General features: G+C 39.1%; 1 protein-coding gene and 1 long non-coding RNA gene across 3 annotated transcripts in view; both read right to left on the minus strand.

Annotated features, from left to right (window-relative positions):
• Window positions 1-13,325, minus strand: part of SH3GL2 (SH3 domain containing GRB2 like 2, endophilin A1) — a 796,347-nt gene that overhangs the window by 175,450 nt on the left and 607,572 nt on the right. The window lies entirely within an intron of this gene.
• LOC126937860 (uncharacterized) overlaps window positions 1-13,325 on the minus strand; it is a 76,320-nt gene that overhangs the window by 54,804 nt on the left and 8,191 nt on the right. The gene's annotated exons all lie outside the window — the stretch shown is intronic.

The raw sequence follows: 13,325 nt of genomic DNA on the forward strand, positions 1-13,325 counted from the left end.
CTTGGGGTAACTTCACCAGGGTCTCACAGTCACGTCTCAGATATTTAATGTTTTGTACCTTACACTGCAAAAAAGAGAAATCACTCCTCTGACCCAAAAGAACTCAGAGCTCTTAAATGTCTGTGAACTCATCAACACAACCACTCTGCACTCTAAAACACCAGGAGAAAAGTAAGAAGCCTGAGACATGAAGAGGTTAAAACACAACAGAGAGGAGGCTAAAGCCAAATCTTCCCAGACCACTGTTGTATTGAGTCACCAGAGCAGTAAAAATAAACAATCCCCATGGTCTGTGTACAAAGAGCCACACGGCCTCTCTGGACGCCAGGTGTCTTTTCAGCTGATGCCATCTGGAGCCTCTATGTAAGGAGGTCCACCTCGGTTTTATCCTTTGTCTACCGTTATCACAGAGGGATGAAGGGGCAGGGGAGGATGACAAACACCTTTTCGAAATGCCATCAGAGCACAGTCACAGCAATTTGTTTTTTAATTTACTATATTCGTAGCATTTCATACAAATTACACTCTCAGAATTAAAATTTTTCATGCCAATGTGACTACATTAAAAACACCTTGTAATAATGATTACTTCATTATTTGTGATTTTAAAAGTCAAATAACAGATAGGGTTTGCTTGCTAACACTTGACATCTGTTACTTTTTACTGTTGCCAAGAAGGTCACGGTTTCAGGCCTTTACTTCCAAAAGAGCTCTCGGGTGGGCCAGGAATGAAGAACCCAGCAAAGTGGTTAGGGATCCAGCACCTTCTGAGAGCTCTGTCATTATTCCCCAAAGATCAAGCTAGCTCTCTGCCTCACAGAAAGATGAGCTGTAGGTGGGCTCTGGGCACTATCTAGGCTTTGAAGCAATACATGGTGCTGCAGGATGAACAAGAGGGAATAGGACAGGATGGTGTCTCATTGGTGAGTGCTAATAAAAACGGCAGCTGATGTTTTTATTCCTTGAGTGTATTGAAAAAACTCAGGCTTTGGAATCTGGCAGATTTTACCGACAGTCCCAATTCTTCTATTTGGTAACTGAAACATGTTATTCAGTCTTTGGCACCTCCATTACAGGGTAGTTGTGACAATTAGATGAGGAGAGGTACATCCAGCACACGACCAGGGCCTGACAAAAAGTGGAGGTTAAAGAAGATCATCCTGGCTCAGACCTGCTCAGGGAACCAGTAATGGGGGAAGGGAAGCTGAGCCAGCCCCTAAATTTTGCAGCTAGAAAGGAGACTATTTTCAAGGCCTCCTCTTCTTTGACTCTTCCACAAATTAAAGTGCTCAGATATCTATGAGACACAGAAGGAAAAGCAAGTCCTCCAAAGGAATGTGAAGAAGACATATTGGAGGCCATGCTTTGGAGAGGGGCTATCAAACGTCCACAAGAATCAGCAGAAAGCTATGGGAGCCATTCCTCCGAAAAATATATTCATGCAAACATGTAACATTTTGCATCTAATTTTAGGGAGTTCACAGATCCTTACACATTCCTGATTCAATGGCCTTCGATTTACTGGTAAAGGTTACCTGCTACATCGTAAAGTAATTGCACTAGACTGCCATTGTTTTACTCTTTAAAAAAAAAAAAAAATAAAAATCATTACTGCCATTTGAAAAATCCATGAGCATGAAGATTTTAACAAAATAACAAAATCAAAAATAGAGCAGGAAATAAAAGGGAGATGAGAACACAGCCCAACTAGGACCTTAATGAAGCCACACCCCCGGCCCAGCAAGGTTTCTAAAAGGGGCAGCTGTGTAGTCCTCTAACCTCAGACTGGCTCCTCAACTGTCCCTCACAAAGGTCCCTGTTCCTCCCAACATGCTCCTGCCGTTCCCAACTATGGCCTCAGGCCAGAGCAATCTGAAAGCACTCACATGGGCTCATATCCCCTTGACATATGGAGGCAATAAAAGAAGCAGGTGCCAGGTGCAGGTCAGACCCGTCCCGGACCCACACCTGCCGAGGCACAAACGTGGGTTCCCACAGGCTCCATCTGCTGTATCCTGCGGCCAGAGCCTCCCTCTGGGAACCAAAACCAGAGAGCCAAGTGGACACCTCCCCAGCCTCACAAGATAGTCCATCAGCTCAGGTAGGGAAGATGAGATGAGGAAGACTGAAATAAAGGACAAGGAGAAGAAAACAGCTTTTCTGCTCTGCTTCATCAACCACAGGCAGTGAGACTGATGCTGTCACACACACCGTGTTCTCTAATTGCTTTGAGGTAAGCCTGGGGTTTAAGACATACCTCCTGGGACAGGTTTCCCATGAAGACGCAAAGTGACCTCAGCCTCTCTTTCACATTGAAAAATGACACCCCTAATATGTGAAGCTTCAGACAGGAAGCTGATTAAGGAGGAAGAAATCTACCCCACCAATTCCTGTACCTAAGCTTCGTCCACAGGGGTCACTTCTCTTCTTCAGTTTTTGACTAAGACAAGAAGAAAGCACAGAGAGGCAGAAGCGCCAAGTTAAAGTTCTGGTTCTGCCACTTACTAGCACTTTGTTACTTACTAAGGAAAAGAGACTAACTTTCCCCGTTGGAAACTTACTCTCTTTGCCTTGTTTCCTTGTCTGTAAAATAGAATTAATCTCTGCCTGATTATCACACAAGGTATTGTCCAGAGGATCCCATGAGATGAGAAAAATAGGAATGCATTTTAAATAGCTCCATACTGGTAAGAAAGTGTCAGAAAGCATCAGGTGACTTGCAAGTTAGGAGGCAATGAAAGGAGGTGGACTGTAAAAAAGGAACTGTGTGTTGCCACAGTAAAGATTCTGCCCATTCCACACAGCAATACAAAGTGGGGCTTCTGGACCAGGATTCAATCAACAACAGAAGTGGACTATGTGGCCTCTGCAGGCTGCTGCCACCAAGGGAACCAGAATACCCTCCACTCACCACCTCCCCCTGCCCATTCACATAGGATGAACCAGTATTAAATGGGCACCCACAGAGCATGGTGAGACAAGAAGACAACTAAAAATGCAAGCATGAGAGAGTGCCAACATGTGTGTGTGCATTAAAATGCAGGCCAGCTCCCTCCCAAAAAAGTATGACCAGAGGGAAAGGGATACAATCTGTCAGGCCAACTCTAGCCAAGGCTTACAAACAAATTAAATACAAGAACAATTTTCATCTCACTCACACTCTGAACAGATATTCTTCAGTTAACAACTGCAAATCAAAACCGTTCTTCCTTAGTACCCCCAACATTTCCACTTGACCCAGCATCTACCCAGAAACAGATAGTTCCCAAAGCCTGGGCCCAACACTTCACACGGCACAGAGGCTCACGGAAAACACAGACCACACTGCCTGTACCCTTTATCCACTAAAAGGAATCTGGGCTTCTCAAAGGAATGGATGGCTCCAGGGCTACGGTATATACAAGATGAGCCTAATCACATTGTTATGCCAGAAAGTGAAAAATTTGTCAAAAATAAGTAAAGGGAACATGCCACATGGACACAGGAGCCAGGCTGAAGGCGCCCACACTGACCAACTCAAATTTGATGGAGGGCTCAAATTGAATGGAGTGGTAAATTATGAACCAATGGAAAATGGGAGCTCATGAGTGCACACAAATAAAAAATAAATAAATGGAAAGGATGTGAGACTCTTGCTTACAGTAAAATTGTAAAAGGCTGAATGGTAAACATGGAAAGAGCATGGAGATGGAAAATCATGTTTGCGCACCTATCACTGTAAAGACTGGACCCAGTAATAATCATCAATGGATGCTAAATCTTGCACTGATTTTGAGGAGAAGGAGGATATCTACATGACCTTACAGTAGCTCCCCATAGACCACTTACTGCAAGGGAAGAAAGAGAAAATAATTATATAACCAAGAAACTAGACAACACTGTGAAGGGATGTTCAAAATTATCGCCACCAATGGGCATTAGGTGCCTGCAGATTGGACATCCTGGCAAGGACACAACATCACTACGCAATATTCCAACTGAGATTGCATTACCCTGAATCTAATCAAGAGGCAATAACAACCTCAAACTGAAAGCCACTGCATTTTTAATGGGCAGGATGCAGTCTTAAAAATGAGATAAACCAAGACTGTGCAAATGTTTCAGATTAAAAGAAAAGAATGAATGAAACAAAATGAAGTATTCGACCCCAGAATAGAACCAGTATGAGACAGAAAAATATTATTAAAATGTCATTGGGTTAACTGGTTAATTGGAATCTGAATATTAGATCTGATTTTTAAAATTGTATCAATGTTAAATTTACTCAAGTTTATAATAGTGCTGGGGTTATAGTATAAGAGAATAATACTTAGGTATTTAGAAGTAAGGGCCATGATATAGTAACGTATCCTCAAAATGGTTCAGAAAAAATATATGGTGAGTGGGGTGTGTGTGTGTGTGTGTGCAGGAAATTATAAAGTAAATAGGGTTAAATATAAGAAAAGGTGAATTAGATAAACAAAGGAACAGGTATTCTTTATAATGTTTTTCTGTAAGTTTGAAATGATTTCCAAATAAAAAGCAAATGCAAACAAAAAACACATTGAACCTTCATTTGCCGATTACATTCTTCTTGAAACATTGCCCAGTCTTAACTTTTAGAACATCAATCTCTTCTGGATTTCCTACTTTCTCTCTGGCTTGTCCTTCACAGGCAACCTTCTTAATTCATTCCCTAAGACTGATAGGTCATTTTGTTCTCAGTCTACACACTACCCTATATAGAATCTAATTCCATTTGAACTACAAACATATACAACACCTAGGGCCATATATCCAACAACTCTACTTTCTGAACCTCTCTAGCTAGCTTCCCACAAGCTCCTCCTAGTGACAGGACACAGCTTCTACATCTGGCAACGTTCAGATGTATCTTCTCATCCCTCACCCTTACCACAAAGGGGCCCGCTTGGATGGAAGGGGAAGGGGAAAGAATAGAACCAGGACTTTATTTCACACTTTCAAACAACAAACTAAAGGAGAATGAATGCTTAAAAAAAAAAAAAGAAAGAAAGAAAGAAAGGGAAGAACTAAGAAAGGAGCAGGTATAATTTCATTCTGCCATATTATAGCAAGCATAGTCTTACTCTCAAAAACGGCCGCAGAGGATTGGCCGTCTTTAAGTCTTGGTTTTCATGCCCCAGGCACATACCCTGCCAACAGAGTGACCAAAAGGTCAGGCTCAGGATCCATTATTCTTTACTTACCATGGCTGCTCTGACCTTCTTCATTTTGAAATTAAGGACATTGAGAGCACCTACCTACCAGCCTACTTTCTCAGAGAATAAGACAAGCCCAAGGTCATATGAGAAAACCACAGGTACTGTTCAATTCCAATTAATATTCTTCCACATTTTTTAACTGGTATCACTTTTTTTGTCTTTGTAGAGGTATTAAAAGAATAAAGCTGAGGACACACACCTATGATGAAACATGAGTATCCCATAAGTGCAGCCAAATCTGGAAACAGGAGACTTTCTGCTCACAAGTGGCCTGGACACCCAATTCTAGTGTCCTTATTTACTACGGAAGCATTTTTAATCATGCTGCCTCTTAAGAGATCCTCCCCCTTTGAAGAATGCTACTGAAATTATTGCCCTGCCCCTGGCAGGTTTCTGACTAAAACTTGGAAGCTATCCTCCCATTTAGACACTGCAGATGGCCTATTTGCATATTACAATTCTCCTAGTTGATGACTGTTTGGGGGGATTATGGGACGAAGCAGACGGGTGGACAAACTTTTTTTAAATGTACCACTCTGGCAAGTAACCAGGCTAATAAATAATCCCTAAATAATAAATTTTCAAAACAGTTCCTAATGCATATTCATTAAAAGGTTACAAGCAACTATTTATGAATGCAGGAATTTCCAAATGAAAAACAGGGAAATAGCCTGATTCTGGTTTCCCCAAAATTTACGTTTCTGAATAATTAAAAGAAGACAGACCTCCTGGCTCTGGAGGCAGAAATTAGCAACCTAAAGAACATTACACAAACTAGGAACATTCATTGAGGAAAACTGAGGCTGGAAAAATTACAGAAATTAAGGGTTGTAGAGCAACATTTTTACTGCGCAAAGTAGAAAAAGTCAAAAACTGCGGCAATTATGGAATACTGCAAGTGCGAAAGAGTTATCCTAGTTTTGCTCCCAAATCACCAGAAAATTTAAAGTAAAATTTTTTTTTGTCCTGAGTGATCCATGTAATGGTTTTAACTCTCCACCACTTACCATATGGAGGCAGGTAACGTGCACACTGAAGAACAGTCATCTTTTAGTGAGTCCTCTAGGTGCCCTCACAGCCATTAGCCAGGTTTTGGCACAAAGACTTCATCTCAAACAACTTGAAGTATCATCCAGACATCAATACAGAGTTAAAGAACATGATCCTGATCTCTCCTCTCTTATCTGATTATATTTGTAAAACTTCTTGGCAATATTCTGCATGAATCAGGCATTGATTATAATAAAATAAAGACACAGGATACAAAGTCATCATATGATTGTGATCATGGGATATGTTACGGAAAGGAAGTGAATGAAGGTGCCACAAAAATCATCAGGACAATTCAATTCACGGGCTGATTAAGAGGCAGGTCTTGCACGTAGTTGGCAGACATAAATTAGCACAGTCTTTCTAGAAAGTAATTTTGTGATATGTATGATTCAGTAATTATAGTTCAGCTATACCTCCAAAGAAATAATCCTGCATCTGAAAACTGTTTTATGCATAAAGACATTCATTGTAAAATTATCTACAATGAAGAAAAATGGCAACAATCTATACATTCACAGATTATTGTAACCCAAATCATGATACAACTACATTAGAAATCTGTCTATAGGCATTGAAATTAGTCTTTAAAAGGGCATTAATCTGACACAAATTTTACATGTCTTTCATACACGAAAACCACAGCAATCAATTGAAACTCTGTCAAGATCTTTAAACGCTGGAAAACTTTTTCATGAACTACGCATTGTAAGTATTTTCAAAAACTCATTTTCTGATAAGTAAACCACCAGGGCATATTTGGTGAGCTTCAAAGCTATTGACTCCAAATATTTTGGAGATAATGCCCCTCTGCTTACCTCCGCCTTTAAGACCCCTCTGACATCACCAATCTAAAACATGCTCCTCATTCTTTCCTACTGTTCCTGGACTCGCTGAAGGGCTCCATCATCTAGCAGGTCACTCACACCAAGACACCTAGGCTTTGCCCTTGACTTCTCCCTCTCCCTCCATGTTCAATCACCATGTCTGATAAATTCTATCTTGAAAAATCTTTCTGATCCCTCCATTTCTCTCCAATCGCATTGCTGAACTGCTTGACCAATTTGCTGGTGGCAAAAGCCACCAGTTTCTCATGCCCAGAGTACTGCACCAACCCTCTTCTGTCTGCTCCTCCAAACTAGCACAGTCAGTGGTTTGGCTTGGTTAGTAGTTGCATGTCTAGAATGTGAGCCCATTACTTATCTTCTCTGTGCTTCAGTCTCATCAGTAAAATGGATACAATAATAGCATCTATCTCACAGGGTTGTTGGGAGTAATAAATTAAGTAACATACGTAAGCTGTTAAAACAGTGTCTGACACCTAAAAAGCACTGTGTAAGTATTTGCTATTTTTCTTATTATAAACTTGTTCCTCACTGGAAATCCAATGCAAAATGCAGTGTATGGTGCACAGCAGACCCTCCATAAATGTTTACTGAATGATTGTTTTAGGCATATACTGATCACATACCAGTAAGCTTCAGGTCAGAGTATCTCTTAATGCTGCATTATCCTTATTTCTGCCAGTTCTTCATAACAATGTGAAATGGAGCCTTGATTTAACTTCATGGGTTAACCTGAAAATAAAATGGCTCTAAAATTGAATTTTTTGAAATATAAAATTTTATAAAATCAGTAATTCCAACTACTTGTTTACTGATCAATTTTAAAAATCATACTAAATTTCTAATCATCTGTCTGATTTTCTCAGAAAACTTCAAGATACTACATCACGGAATCAGAAATCAAACAGAAAAGCATTTAACACTCCAGGCTGATGACAATGAATTCTAATAAGAGAATAAACTGGTACATTTCACAGTATATATGAAGAGTCTATCAAAAAGTCCCATTAAAACATTCTCTAAAGAAATAATCAGAGATATGGATATTTATACATAAGTGTGTTCATGTCAACTTTCTATTGTGAAAAAATGGATGGAGCCTAAATGCCCAACAACAAAACAATGTTTAAATAATTTATGGTTCACTCATCTATCCTTTTTTTTTTTTTTTTTTTTTTGGGAAGGAGTTTTGCTCTTGTTGCCCAGGCTGGAGTGCAATAGTACAATCTTGGCTCACTGCAACCTCTGCCTCCCGGGTTCAAGCGATTCTCCTGCCTCAGCCTCCCAAGTAGGGGGATTACAGGTGGATGCCACCACGCCCAGCTAATTTTTGTATTTTTAGTAGAGATGGGGTTTCATCATATTGGTCAGGCTGGTCTTGAACTCCTGACCTCAGGTAATCTGCCTGCCTCAGCCTTCCAAAGTGCTGGGATTATAGGCGTGAGCCACCATGCCCCACCTCACCTATTTCAGCCATTCAACACTCAAGTTTTTAGAAAATATTTAAGACAACAGGGGAAATTCTCAAATACAGTTGAGTAGGGGGCCCTGAAAGAAGGCTATAAGGAAATACACTCACGTCAACACAGCAGCCCTCTCCAGCTGTTGAGATTATGAGTCACTTCCTTCTCTGTGCCAGAGTTCAAAGCTCAGCTCTGCCATCAACTAGGGGATCTTGAGCAAGTTACTATGCCACAGTTTGTGCACTTGTAAAGAATGTATAATGGGATTCCGAAGATTAAATTAGTTACTGCATATAAAGTAGTGAGAATAGTATCTAGCACACAGTTAAGTACCCCACATTTGGTTGATAACATTACTGCTTTTTTGTACTTAAACACTTCACAACAATCTTATGTCATTTATGGAATTTAAAAAAATCAATAAACATTACTAAAAGCTCTGAATTTTTAAAAATAAGCCAAATTTGGCAAAAATTTAGTTCAATATATAAGTTCACAATCTCTTCTCTGAAACCTTTGGGGCCCAAAGTGTTTCCAAGCATAGAATGTTACAGACTTTAGAAGAGTGATACAGTATATTTACTATTTAAAACCCCAAGCCAGGTCTAGGCCAGCACCCTACAGTCAAGCACATTAACATTCACACAAAATCAGGTAAATCAAGACTATAAATACCTTTACATCAACACAGGCTAGGTTTTACTGCTAACTGAATTATGAAGAAATGTCACATTTTCCAGCATTTTTCTAAATTTTCAAACTATGAATAAGGGGTCATAAGTTTACTATTATCAAATGCTGGCATCATGGTGGCACCTCAGTCCAGAATGGCACATGGCTCACTTATGCCCCTCTCCATGTATGAAGAAAAAAAGTAACAATTTCCTAACTCTCCAACCCTGGTAGAATCCCACTAGAGAAGGGCATATCAATGGAGGTACTACTGACATTTTGGACTAGATAATTCTTTACTGTGGAATTTTGTCCTGTGCATTGCAGGATTTTTAGCAGCATCCTTGATCTCTACCTACCAGATGCCGGTAGCACCTTTCCAATCGCGGTAACCAAAAATGTCTCCAGACACTGCCAAATGTCCTGTTTATCAGGGGAGCAAAATCATCCCTGGTTGAGAACCAATGCAAACTAGAGGAAAAAATCTACTGCTTTCCTCTACATATTCTACAACAGAACTCCAAACTGCAACTTCTGCTGTAGCGCTGCTTGTTTTAGACAGCCTTACAGCTCTCCTCTACCCACTTCTATCCCCCAAACCCTAGCCAAAATGAACTTCTTGATTTTTGTCCCAAAATACAACACGATTTTTACAAATGAGAAGTCTTGAGCTGGAGACTGAGCTCCACCCAAGACAGCTGATCCTACCTTCTCTCACGCTCACAAACAGAAGATGGTCCTGACATACAACCTTCCAAATACGCTATTTCTCACTTTAAGCAGTGGGACCAGAGAAGTGAACAAGCTACAGATGTCAAGAAACTTGACTCCAAAAGCAAGCAATTTGACAGCTGAAAAATCAGTTAGCTAGTTTCCAGTATCTCTGGAATTGGTGAGACAGATAATCACACAGGTCAGCATTTCCAAAACCATTTTTTCCCAGAAACTGTCTTGAAAGATGTCAACAGGCATCCTCAAATATGTGATACTCAAGTAAGCCTGAAAATTGATCTTTGACAGTTTTCTTGTTGTTATTACCACCACATGAGCACGTTAAGCCTTTAACATGCTAGTTATTTTAGGAAGCTCCAAGGAATAATCAAGGATACTGCATTTCCCAAATTTATTTGGCCATGAAATCCCATTTGTTTTCTGCTCCAATGATGCCTATTTCCTTGATGAGGGTTCCAAGCAGCACCAGCCTGGGAAACAATGACAGAGTCCTAACTCCCAGAGACAATCCTAAAACCAACTTTCAGCTATGGGCTTCTACTTATTTCTCAACAAACCTACGTATGTGCACAACTTTATATACTGCAGCATTGTTTAAAGGAGCAAACTGGAAACATTTTAAATGTCCACCAATAGCATATTCCTTAAATAAATCATGGCATAATAATACAACAGAATACTACCCAACTATGAAACAATGAGGAAGCTCTTGGTGTACTGAAATAATCTACAGAGTCCATGAAGTAAAAACAATCAGACAGACCCAGAATATTATATTATGTATGCTAGCATTTGTGTAAGAAAGGAAGGGAGAGAGACAAGGAAAGAGAACACACACAAACTTGCCAACATTTGCAGGAACTATCTTTAGAAAAACCTGGAAACAGTAACAATGGTTGCCTCTGGGAAGGAAACTAGCTACGGGAAGGAGTAGAATTCAGACATCACTGTCTAACCTTTTATACTATGCCAACTGTATTACATATTCAGAAATAAAAGTAAAAAGTGCATAAACTAATGTTTATCAGTCTGTATGGTATAAACATCAGACAATAAGATGCAAAAATCTACTAAAACAACAGGCTATATCAACAAAAGAAATAAGGAACTTACCATATTCAATGATATGATTTTTAAGGTTGATACCTGCTTGATTTTTTAATTATAAAGGAGAAAATACTTTTTGAAAAGGCAGTAACAATATTTTTTTCCCCTGCTTGATTTCAAAAGATTCATAATCTAGTTATTTGCTTTGCTATATTATTTGTAGTCTCCTCTGACTCTCAGACCCCCAGGTCTCTCCCCCTCTTTCTCTACCACTTCAATATAATCAAAATAAAAATACCACCCCACAAAAAGTACATCTCCTTCTTTTATTAGTTCAGTGTATATTGGATCATTTGGGTAGATTTCTCCCTGTTGATTTTAATTTTTTTAAGTACCAATAGAAATACTTAGCTAGCACTAAAGTTATACCCATATATTATGTTTTACCCCCAATGGAAAAAAATGCAGCTGCTAACTTCTGGAAAGCAGGTCGCTGACTCACTGTGTGTATCACATAAAGTCATCATGCTTCTTTCCTAGCCTTGTATTTCTTTTATAAACAAATCTGAAAACTTCCTAATTTATCTTTTTTTTTTTTCCAGGAACTTAAGTGCTTCATCCACTGTGTGATACTGCTGTACACAAACAGCTTAGTAAATATATTTTCCTTAAAACATTATGGCTGATGCAGAATAAGTGTAATGGCTAATTAATCCACCTTACTGATGAAGGGCCTCATTAATAAACGTGACCTGGAGAAAGCTGAATGCAGGCTGCCTCTGACTCTCAATTTCCAGAAACATCTCTCTGGCGTCCTGCCATTGAGCACAAATTTTAACTTTCTCATTCACAGAACAACAATTTTTCTATCATGCAGTAGAAAAAGTAAAATGAAGCAAAAATATTTTAAGCTGCTGGAGCAAATTAATCAGCTGATTAAAATGATTACAGTACTTTTTGACTGAGTTCCAGAAAGTTAGCATTAAAAATTTTCCTATAGAAAATAAATACAGAATTATGGTAATGAAGATATCTGTAATTAAGAAGTGTGGGTTTTCTTTAACTTTTGTCCTATATTTTTCACAATAAACATGTATTAATGAGGGGAAATTTTTAAACCCAGGGAAAGTGACAAATGAAAAGAATATACATCTTAAATACCCAATTTATTCATAGGAAATAAAGGTAGGCTATCATATACATTCATCTGAGAATTGCTAAAACATGCCAGTAACTGAAGGAGATAGAGACACAAAACACCCTCCAAAAAATCAATGAATCCAGGAGCTGGTTTTTTGAAAAGATCAACAAAATTGATAGACCACTAGCAAGACTAATAAAGAAGAAAAGAGAGAAGAATCAAATAGACACAATAAAAAATGATAAAGGGGATATCACCACCGACCCCACAGAAATACAAACTACCATCAGAGAATACTATAAACACCTCTATGCAAATAAACTAGAAAACTCAGAAGAAATGGATAATTTCCTGGACACTTACACTCTCCCAAGACTAAACCAGGAAGAAGTTGAATCCCTGAATAGACCAATAGCAGGCTCTGAAATTGAGGCAATAATTAATAGCCTACCAACCAAAAAAAGTCCAGGACCAGATGGATTCACAGCTGAATTCTACCAGAGGTACAAGGAGGAACTGGTATCATTCCTTCTGAAACTATTCCAATCAATAGAAAAAGAGGGAATCCTCCGTAACTCATTTTATGAGGCCAACATCATCCTGATACCAAAGTCTGGCAGAGACACAACAAAAAAAGAAAGACAATTTTAGACCAATATCCCTGATGAACATCGATGCAAAAATCCTCAATAAAATACTGGCCAAACCAAATCCAGCAGCACATCAAAAAGCTTACCCACCATGATCAAGTGGGCTTCATCCCTGGGATGCAAGGTGGTTCAACATACGCAAATCAATAAACGTAATCCAGCATATAAACAGAACCAAAGACAAAAACCACATGATTATCTCAATAGATGCAGAAAAGGCCTTTGACAAAATTCAACAGCCCTTCATGCTAAAAACTCTCAATAAATTCCGTATTGATGGAATGTATCTCAAAATAATAAGAGCTATTTATGACAGACCCACAGCCAATATCATACTGAATGGGCAAAAACTGGAAAAATTCCCTTTGAAAACTGGCACAAGACAGGGATGCCCTCTCTCACCACTCCTATTCAACATAGTGTTGGAAGTTCTGGCTAGGGCAATCAAGCAAGAGAAAGAAATAAAGAGTATTCAGTCAGGAAAAGAAGAAGTCAAATTGTCC

Source organism: Macaca thibetana, chromosome 15 (assembly GCF_024542745.1).
Source record: "Macaca thibetana thibetana isolate TM-01 chromosome 15, ASM2454274v1, whole genome shotgun sequence".
NCBI classification, from domain to species: Eukaryota; Metazoa; Chordata; class Mammalia; order Primates; family Cercopithecidae; genus Macaca; species Macaca thibetana.